This window comes from Hordeum vulgare, chromosome 1H (genome assembly GCF_904849725.1).
Source record: "Hordeum vulgare subsp. vulgare chromosome 1H, MorexV3_pseudomolecules_assembly, whole genome shotgun sequence".
NCBI classification, from domain to species: Eukaryota; Viridiplantae; Streptophyta; class Magnoliopsida; order Poales; family Poaceae; genus Hordeum; species Hordeum vulgare.
In genome coordinates this window covers 506,508,587-506,520,063 of record NC_058518.1, presented here as the reverse complement: position 1 = coordinate 506,520,063, position 11,477 = coordinate 506,508,587, and positions in this window count along the sequence as shown.

Sequence of the window (11,477 nt, the reverse complement as noted above, 5' to 3'; positions counted from 1 at the left end):
GTACAGTGTGGCGCCTAGGTGTCGGGCGCCACACAAAAGGGTCAGGCCGGTGAATTATTTTCCCCGAAGGATCAATCCGTGAGTTCTTTCGCCCCAGGGGTCATTTTTGTCAATTTTGCCAGTTTTTCCACGTCATGACCTTGCCAATGCTGTGGGCAGCCACATGCATGGGTCAAGATGGGTCAAAACATGTGGGTATCAAGCGCAGGAGAGAACGCTAGAAAAAATAAGTCATCAACGAGGATGTTTCCAGTAGAAATAACTAATTAAGGAATACACCTTTTAAAGACCACTTCCAGCTTCTCAAGTTGCGAGAACTTACGCATTGTATGCGTGTCACTTGTCGCAACCTGACGGTTTTTTTTCGTAGATCCATATTTTCAAAACGTTTTATCTTCTAAACCGTGCGTCCAAATCTCAAGTCGTTTTCATCGTTGGGTTTTCTCGCGTCAAGATATTCAAAACTAGATCTGAGGTTCTCACGAAATTTTTTTTACGAAGAAAACGGACTAAAAAACCGTGCCTCTCGCGCTCTTTTTTTTTCTTTCGAGAGATAGGGCCGTGCCTCTCACGAAGGCAAAATCATGCTCCTCACGAAAGTAAAACCATGCCTCTTGTGAAAAAACATGTTTTTTTTCTTTCCAAAAGTCACGCACATGCCTCTCACGACGGCATAAACGTGCCTCTCGCGAAGACAAAACTGTGTCTTTCACGCAAACATAACCGTGTCGCTCATAAAAAAAGTAGAAAACACATATTTTTTTTGTTTCCGATAAGCATGGCCATGCCTCTCGTGAAGGTAAAACTATCTCTCACGAAAGCAAAACCATGCTTCTCATAAAAAAACAGAAAGTGCACTTTTTCCGTAAAAAATGATTTATTTTGTTTAAAAAACTAAGAAAAACCTATGAAAAACCGAAACTGCAAAAAACAAAAAAATATCAAAAAGCCGAAAACATGTGCGAAAAATAATTAAAAAAATCGAAGAAAGTGCTCAGAACGCGACACGTGGTAACGGCTGAAAATGCGTCAAGTAACGGCGCGTGAGAATGCTCGCTCGAAGGCTTCCGAAGAAGCACTCGCTAACTAATTTCTCTCGTAACTAGTAGACTACACGTGCGTTACCATGGGTCAACAAATGAATTTATAAACAATGCTCGTGTTCCTCCCCATGAGCAAGCACGTTGTATGCAACGTTCAACCCCAACACAAATGCATGCTCTTCTTCTCGCTATTCTTACAAACACCACACCCTCAAAGCATACTTTTTATTGTAACAAATAGTTATTGTCTATCTCTGGCTTTTATCAAAATATGTTTCTCAAGTGCAACGTTATGTTGCACATATGATCGTAAACATTGGACACACGACAAGAAGGTACAATTGGCATCTGTGACCAGATTTTATTTTGTTGAGTATATTGATTATTAGAAAATATGAGATAGATTAGAATTTGTCTTACCTTGTATTGTACTCCAAATTAATCATTATACTCATATATATTTGCCCATTAGGCTCAAGTAATAAAATAAATATCCTACCAATCCCTTTCTCCCTTCTAACATGGTATGTGTCGCATGTTCCTAGACCTAGCCGCCGCCCACCGCTTCCGCTCCGCGCATCGTCCCCGGGGCGATCGGCCTCCATGACCGCCGTCGGTGGTCGCGCCGCCCGTACCTAGGGTTCGTCCACCGGTCTTCTCGTCCGGCTGCCCTAGAGAGTCGTTTTACCGATCTCTTGATTCGGGTTTTTCTCTCTTCCACTCGTCACTTTGTTTGGCGTATTTTTTTTTGGTTTTACGATCTAAGATCGGTTTGCGTCGCCCGTCGTCAACGTCGACCACCGCGCCTCTACTCCGACATCGACGCACCTGACCTCTTTGTTGGAATTATGCCCTAGAGGCAATAATAAATGTATAGTTATTATTATAATTCCTGTATCAAGATAATAGTTTATTATCCATGCTATAATTGTATTGAATGAAGACTCGTTTACATGTGTGGATACATAGACAAAACACCGTCCCTAGCATGCCTCTAGTTGGCTAGCCAGTTGATCGATGATAGTCAGTGTCTTCTGATTATGAGCAAGGTGTTGTTGCTTGATAACTGGATCACGTCATTGGGAGAATCACGTGATGGACTAGACCCAAACTAATAGACGTAGCATGTTGATCGTGTCATTTTGTTGCTACTGTTTTCTGCGTGTCAAGTATTTATTCCTATGACCATGAGATCATATAACTCACTGACACCGGAGGAATGCTTTGTGTGTGTCAAACGTCGCAACGTAAGTGGGTGACTATAAAGATGCTCTACAGGTATCTCCGAAGGTGTTAGTTGAGTTAGTATGGATCAAGACTGGGATTTGTCACTCCGTGTGACAGAGAGGTATCTCGGGGCCCACTCGGTAATACAACATCACACACAAGCCTTGCAAGCAATGTAACTTAGTGTAAGTTGCGGGATCTTGTATTACGGAACGAGTAAAGAGACTTGCCGGTAAACGAGATTGAAATAGGTATGCAGATACCGACGATCGAATCTCGGGCAAGTAACATACCGAAGGACAAAGGGAATGACATACGGGATTATACGAATCCTTGGCACTGAGGTTCAAACGATAAGATCTTCGTAGAATATGTAGGATCCAATATGGGCATCCAGGTCCCGCTGTTGGATATTGACCGAGGAGTCTCTCGGGTCATGTCTACATAGTTCTCGAACCCGCAGGGTCTGCACACTTAAGGTTCGACGTTGTTTTATGCGTATTTGAGTTATATGGTTGGTTACCGAATGTTGTTCGGAGTCTCGGATGAGATCACGGACGTCACGAGGGTTTCCGGAATGGTCCGGAAACGAAGATTGATATATAGGATGACCTCATTTGATTACCGGAAGGTTTTCGGAGTTACCGGGAATGTACCGGGAATGACGAATGGGTTCCGGGAGTTCACCGGAGGGGGGCAACCCACTCCGGGGAAGCCCATAGGTATTTGTGGGGGTCACACCAGCCCTTGGTGGGCTGGTGGGACAGCCCACCAAATCCTATGCGCCAAGGAAGAAAAATCAAAGGAAAGGAAAAAAAAAAAAGAGGAAGAAGTGGGAAGGGGGAAGGACTCCCTCCCACCAAACCAAGTAGGACTCGGTTTGGGGGGGGGAGAGTCCTCCCCCCTGGCTCGGCCGACCCCTTGGGGTTCCCTTGGACCCCAAGGCAAGGTCCCCCTCCCTCCTCCTATATATATGGGGCTTTTAGGGCAGATTTGAGACGACTTTCTCACGGCTGCCCGACCACATACCTCCATAGTTTTTCCTCTAGATCGCGTTTCTGCGGAGCTCGGGCGGAGCCCTGCTGAGACGAGATCATCACCAACCTCCAGAGCGCCGTCACGCTGCCGGAGAACTCTTCTACCTCTCCGTCTCTCTTGCTGGATCAAGAAGGCCGAGATCATCGTCGAGCTGTACGTGTGCTGAACGCGGAGGTGCCGTCCGTTCGGTACTAGATCGTGGGACTGATCGCGGGATTGTTCGCGGGGCGGATCGAGGGACGTGAGGACGTTCCACTACATCAACCGCGATCTCTAATCGCTTCTGCTGTACGATCTACAAGGGTACGTAGATCACTCATCCCCTCTCGTAGATGGACATCACCATGATAGGTCTTCGTGCGCGTAGGAAATTTTTTGTTTCCCATGCGACGTTCCCCAACAGTGGCATCATGAGCTAGGTTCATGCGTAGATGTCTTCTCGAGTAGAACACAAAAGGTTTTGTGGGCGGTGATGTGCGTTTTGCTGCCCTCCTTAGTCTTTTCTTGATTCCGCGGTATTGTTGGATTGAAGCGGCTTGGACCGACATTACTCGTACGCTTACGAGAGACTGGTTTCATCGTTACGAGTAACCCCCTTTGCTCAAAGATGACTGGCAAGTGACGGTTTCTCCAACTTTAGTTGAATCGGATTTGACCGAGGAGGTCCTTGGATGAGGTTAAATAGCAACTCATATATCTCCGTTGTGGTGTTTGCGTAAGTAAGATGCGATCCTACTAGATATCCTTGGTCACCACGTAAAACATGCAACAACAAAATTAGAGGACGTCTAACTTGTTTTTGCAGGGTATGATTGTGATGTGATATGGCCAATGATGTGATGTGATATATTGGATGTATGAGATGATCATGTTGTAATAGAAATATCGACTTGCACGTCGATGGTACGGCAACCGGCAGGAGCCATAGGGTTGTCTTTATACTAACATATGTGCTTGCAGATGCGTTTACTATTTTGCTAGGATGTAGCTTTAGTAGTGATAGCATAAGTAGCACGACAGCCCCGATGGCGACACGTTGATGGAGATCATGGTGTGGCGTCGGTGACAAGAAGATCGTGCCGGTGCTTTGGTGATGGAGATCAAGAAGCACGTGATGATGGCCATATCATGTCACTTATGAATTGCATGTGATGTTAATCCTTTTATGCACCTTATTTTGCTTAGAACGACGGTAGCATTATGAGGTGATCTCTCACTAAAATTTCAAGACGAAATTGTGTTCTCCCCGACTGTGCACCGTTGCTACAGTTCGTCGTTTCGAGACACCACGTGATGATCGGGTGTGATAGACTCAACGTTCACATACAACGGGTGCAAAACAGTTGCGCACGCGGAACACTCGGGTTAAGCTTGACGAGCCTAGCATGTGCAGACATGGCCTCGGAACACATGAGACCGAAAGGTCGATCATGAATCATATAGATGATATGATTAGCATAGGGATGCTTACCACTGAAACTACTCCCGACTCACGTGATGATCGGACTTGGGATAGTGTAGGTGGATCATGAACCACTCAAATGACTAGAGAGATGTACTTTTTGAGTGGGAGTTTAGCATGTACTTTGATTAAGTTGAACTCTAATTATCTTGAACATAGTCTAAGTCCACTTTGAATATATTTGTGTTGTAGATCATGGCTCACGCAAGTGTCATCCTCAATTTTAATACGTTCCTAGAGAAAGCTAAGTTGAAAGATGATGGAAGCAACTTTGTAGACTGGGCTCGTAATCTTAAGCTAATCTTACAAGCTGGAAAGAAGGATTATGTCCTTAATGCTGCGCTAGGAGATGAACCACCCGCTACGGCTGATCAGGATGTTAAGAACGCTTGGTTAGCGCGTAAGGAGGACTACTCAATAGTTCAATGTGCAGTCTTGTATGGCTTAGAACCGGGACTTCAACGTCGCTTTGAGCGTCATGGAGCATTTGAGATGTTCTAGGAGTTGAAGTTTATCTTTCAGAAGAACGCCCGGATCGAGAGGTATGAGACCTCCGATAAATTCTATGCTTGCAAGATGGAGGAAAACTCGTCTGTCAGTGAACATGTGCTCAAAATGTCTGGGTACTCAAACCGTCTAGCTGAACTGGGGATTGAACTCCCGCAAGAAGCTATCACTGACAGAATCCTTCAATCACTGCCGCCAAGCTATAAAGGCTTTGTGTTGAACTACAACATGCAAGGGATGAACAAGTCTCCCGGCGAGTTGTTTGCGATGCTGAAAGTCGCAGAGTCTGAACTCCGTAAAGAACATCAAGTGTTGATGGTGAGCAAGACCACTAGTTTCAAGAGAAACGGCAAAGGCAAGAAGGGCAATTCGAAGAAGAGCGGCAAGCCTGTTGCCAATCCGCCGAAGAAACCCAAAGCTGGACCTAAGCCTGAAACTGAGTGCTTCTATTGCAAGGGTATGGGTCACTGGAAGCGCAATTGCCCCAAGTATCTGGCAGATAAGAAGGCGGGCAAAGAAAAATCAGGTATATTTGATATACATGTTATTGATGTGTACTTAACCAGTTCTCGTAGTAGTGCCTGGGTATTCGATACCGGTTCTGTTGCTCACATTTGCAACTCGAAGCAGGAACTGCGGAATAGACGAAGGCTGGCGAAAGACGAAGTGACGATGCGCGTAGGAAACGGTTCCAAGGTTGATGCAATCGCCGTCGGCACAGTGTCACTTCAACTACCATCGGGATTAGTGATGAACTTAAATCATTGTTATTTAGTGCCTGCGTTGAGCATGAACATTATATCTGGATCTTGTTTATTGCGAGACGGTTACTCTTTTAAGTCTGAGAATAATGGTTGTTCTATTTCTATGAGTAACATCTTTTATGGTCATGCACCGAATGTGAGAGGATTGTTCATATTGAATCTTGATAGAGATACGCATATACATAACATTAAGACCAAAAGAGTTAGAGTAAACAATGATAGCGCCATATTTTTGTGGCACTGCCGCTTGGGTCATATTGGTGTAAAGCGCATGAAGAAACTCCATGCTGATGGACTTTTGGAGTCACTTGACTTTGATTCACTTGACACGTGCGAACCATGCCTCATGGGCAAGATGACCAAAACTCCGTTCTCCGGAACAATGGAGCGTGCAAGTGACTTGTTGGAAATCATACATACCGATGTGTGTGGTCCAATGAGCGCGGAGGCACGCGGCGGATATCGTTATTTTCTCACCTTCACTGACGATCTAAGTAGATATGGTTATGTCTACTTGATGAAGCACAAGTCTGAAACATTTGAAAAGTTCAAGCAATTTCAGAGTGAAGTGGAAAATCATCGTAACAAGAAGATCAAGTTCCTACGGTCTGATCGTGGGGGTGAATATCTGAGTTTCGAGTTTGGCACTCACTTAAGACAATGTGGAATTGTTTCGCAGTTAACACCGCCTGGAACACCACAGCGTAATGGTGTGTCCGAACGTCGTAATCGTACTTTATTAGAAATGGTGCGATCTATGATGTCTCTTACTGATTTGCCGTTATCGTTTTGGGGTTATGCATTAGAAACAGCTGCATTCACTTTAAATAGGGCACCATCGAAATCCGTTGAGACGACACCATACGAACTGTGGTATGGCAAAAGGCCAAAGTTGTCGTTTCTTAAAGTTTGGGGATGTGATGCTTATGTCAAAAAGCTTCAGCCTGAAAAGCTGGAACCCAAAGCGGAAAAGTGCGTCTTCATAGGTTACCCAAAAGAGACAGTTGGGTACACCTTCTATCTCAAATCCGAGGGCAAAGTGTTTGTTGCTAAGAACGGAACTTTTCTCGAGAAGGAGTTTCTCTCGAGAGAATTGAGTGGGAGGAAGATAGAACTTGACGAGGTTGTCGAACCTCTCATCCCTCTGGATGGTGGCGCGGGGCAAGGGGAAACCTCTGTCATTGCGACGCCGGTTGAGGAGGAAGTTAATGATGATGATCATGAAACTCCAGTTCAAGTTTCTGTTGAACCACGCAGGTCGACGAGATCACGTGCTGCTCCAGAGTGGTACGGTAATCCCGTCTTATCAATCGTGTTGTTCGACAACAATGAGCCTGCAAATTATGAAGAAGCAATGGTGGGCCCAGATTCCAACAAATGGCTAGAAGCCATGAAATCCGAGATAGGATCCATGTATGAGAACAAAGTGTGGACTTTGGAGATACTGCCTGAAGGCCGCAAGGCTATTCAGAACAAATGGATCTTTAAGAAGAAGACGGACGCTGACGGTAATGTGACCGTTTATAAAGCTCGACTTGTGGCAAAGGGTTTTTCACAAGTTCCAGGAATTGACTACGATGAGACTTTCTCTCCCGTAGCGATGCTTAAGTCCGTCAGAATCATGTTAGCAATAGCTGCATTTTTCGATTATGAAATCTCGCAGATGGATGTCAAAACGGCGTTCCTTAACGGTTTCCTTAAGGAAGAGTTGTATATGATGCAACCCGAAGGTTTTGTCGATCCTAAAAATGCTGACAAGGTGTGCAAGCTCCAGCGATCCATTTATGGGCTGGTGCAAGCATCTCGGAGTTGGAACAAACGCTTTGATGAGGTGATCAAAGCATTTGGGTTTATACAAGTGGTTGGAGAATCTTGTATTTACAAGAAAGTGAGTGGGAGCTCTGTGGCGTTTCTAATATTATATGTGGATGACATATTACTGATTGGAAACAACGTAGAGCTTTTGGAGAGCATAAAAGGTTACTTGAATAAAAGTTTCTCTATGAAGGACCTAGGAGAAGCTGTTTACATTCTAGGCATTAAGATCTATAGGGATAGATCAAAACGCCTGATAGGACTTTCACAAAGCACATACCTTGATAAAGTTTTGAAGAGGTTCAAAATGGAACAGTCCAAGAAAGGGTTCTTGCCAGTGTTACAAGGTACGAGATTGAGTAAGACTCAGTGCCCAGCAACTGATGAAGATAGAGAGCATATGCGCTCCGTCCCCTATGCTTCAGCCATAGGCTCTATCATGTATGCGATGATGTGCACTAGACCGGATGTTAGCCTGGCCATAAGTATGGCAGGCAGGTTCCAGAGTAATCCAGGAGTGGATCACTGGACAGCGGTCAAGAATATCCTAAAGTACCTGAAAAGGACTAAGGAGATGTTTCTCGTGTATGGAGGTGACGAAGAGCTCGCCGTAAAAGGTTACGTCGATGCAAGCTTTGACACAGATCCGGACGACTCTAAGTCACAAACCGGATACGTATTTATTCTTAATGGGGGTGCAGTAAGCTGGTGCAGTTCCAAGCAAAGCGTCGTAGCAGATTCTACATGTGAAGCGGAATACATGGCTGCCTCGGAGGCGGCTAAGGAGGGTGTCTGGATGAAGCAGTTCATGACGGATCTTGGAGTGGTGCCAAGTGCACTGGATCCAATAACCTTGTTCTGTGACAACACTGGTGCCATTGCCTTAGCAAAGGAACCAAGGTTTCACAAGAAGACCAGACACATCAAACGACGCTTCAACCTCATCCGTGACTACGTCGAGGAGGAGGCCGTAAATATATGCAAAGTGCACACGGATCTCAATGTAGCAGACCCGCTGACTAAGCCTCTTCCACGGCCAAAACATGATCGACACCAGAACTGTATGGGTGTTAGATTTATTACAATGTAATTCACATGGTGATGTGAGGACTAGATTATTGACTCTAGTGCAAGTGGGAGACTGTTGGAATTATGCCCTAGAGGCAATAATAAATGTATAGTTATTATTATAATTCCTGTATCAAGATAATAGTTTATTATCCATGCTATAATTGTATTGAATGAAGACTCATTTACATGTGTGGATACATAGACAAAACACCGTCCCTAGCATGCCTCTAGTTGGCTAGCCAGTTGATCGATGATAGTCAGTGTCTTCTGATTATGAGCAAGGTGTTGTTGCTTGATAACTGGATCACGTCATTGGGAGAATCACGTGATGGACTAGACCCAAACTAATAGACGTAGCATGTTGATCGTGTCATTTTGTTGCTACTGTTTTCTGCGTGTCAAGTATTTATTCCTATGACCATGAGATCATATAACTCACTGACACCGGAGGAATGCTTTGTGTGTGTCAAACGTCGCAACGTAACTGGGTGACTATAAAGATGCTCTACAGGTATCTCCGAAGGTGTTAGTTGAGTTAGTATGGATCAAGACTGGGATTTGTCACTCCGTGTGACGGAGAGGTATCTCGGGGCCCACTCGGTAATACAACATCACACACAAGCCTTGCAAGCAATGTAACTTAGTGTAAGTTGCGGGATCTTGTATTACGGAACGAGTAAAGAGACTTGCCGGTAAACGAGATTGAAATAGGTATGCAGATACCGACGATCGAATCTCGGGCAAGTAACATACCGAAGGACAAAGGGAATGACATACGGGATTATACGAATCCTTGGCACTGAGGTTCAAACGATAAGATCTTCGTAGAATATGTAGGATCCAATATGGGCATCCAGGTCCCGCTGTTGGATATTGACCGAGGAGTCTCTCGGGTCATGTCTACATAGTTCTCGAACCCGCAGGGTCTGCACACTTAAGGTTCGACGTTGTTTTATGCGTATTTGAGTTATATGGTTGGTTACCGAATGTTGTTCGGAGTCTCGGATGAGATCACGGACATCACGAGGGTTTCCGGAATGGTCCGGAAACGAAGATTGATATATAGGATGACCTCATTTGATTACCGGAAGGTTTTCGGAGTTACCGGGAATGTACCGGGAATGACGAATGGGTTCCGGGAGTTCACCGGAGGGGGGCAACCCACTCCGGGGAAGCCCATAGGTATTTGTGGGGGTCACACCAGCCCTTGGTGGGCTGGTGGGACAGCCCACCAAATCCTATGCGCCAAGGAAGAAAAATCAAAGGAAAGGAAAAAAAAAGAGGAAGAAGTGGGAAGGGGGAAGGACTCCCTCCCACCAAACCAAGTAGGACTCGGTTTGGGGGGGGAGAGTCCTCCCCCCTGGCTCGGCCGACCCCTTGGGGTTCCCTTGGACCCCAAGGCAAGGTCCCCCTCCCTCCTCCTATATATATGGGGCTTTTAGGGCAGATTTGAGACGACTTTCTCACGGCTGCCCGACCACATACCTCCATAGTTTTTCCTCTAGATCGCGTTTCTGCGGAGCTCGGGCGGAGCCCTGCTGAGACGAGATCATCACCAACCTCCGGAGCGCCGTCACGCTGCCGGAGAACTCTTCTACCTCTCCGTCTCTCTTGCTGGATCAAGAAGGCCGAGATCATCGTCGAGCTGTACGTGTGCTGAACGCGGAGGTGCCGTCCGTTCGGTACTAGATCGTGGGACTGATCGCGGGATTGTTCGCGGGGCGGATCGAGGGACGTGAGGACGTTCCACTACATCAACCGCGATCTCTAATCGCTTCTGTTGTACGATCTACAAGGGTACGTAGATCACTCATCCCCTCTCGTAGATGGACATCACCATGATAGGTCTTCGTGCGCGTAGGAAATTTTTTGTTTCCCATGCGACGTTCCCCAACACTCTTCACCGACCCGGTGGCCTCGTGAAACGCGGCGGCCCCTCACGGCCGTCGATTGCGCGTCTGCTTGCCTGTCACCCTCCACCGGCTCTTGTCCCCCTTCTCGGATCGGGACTGCTTCATCACCAACTGCCTCCACCGTCGCCTTGCATGGTCGTGCACCGTCTGCCTCGGGCCGGCTGCATTGGCCCGACTCCCAGCTCCGCCAGCGTCGGCTCCTTTGGGCCGGCAGCCGGTTCCAGTCGCGTCGGGCTCGCCGCCTACCTTGGGCCGACTACTGGCTGACGGTCATGTCGGCCTCGTCGGCCGCCTCGCGCCGGCTGCATCGTCGGCCTTCTCAGGTCGGCTGCCGGCTCCGGTTGCGACCGTCATCGGCCGAATCGGGGCGGCTGCGTCGAGCCGGCTGCCTCGTCGGCCGCGTCGGGCCAGCTGTCAGCTCCGTCCCACGACCGTCGTCGCCGGCCTCATCTCGGACGCGCCACCCCGCCTCCACCGAACGACGTCCCCGACGATCATCCGCTCGCCCACTATCGACCTCATCTACACCATGCGACCGATCTGGCCGTCGGTTGCGCGTGCCTCCGCAGGTCCCATGAAGAGTGTCCCGAGTAAGACGCGCCCTTCCATAGATCGAGCAACGGGCTGCCGCTGTATC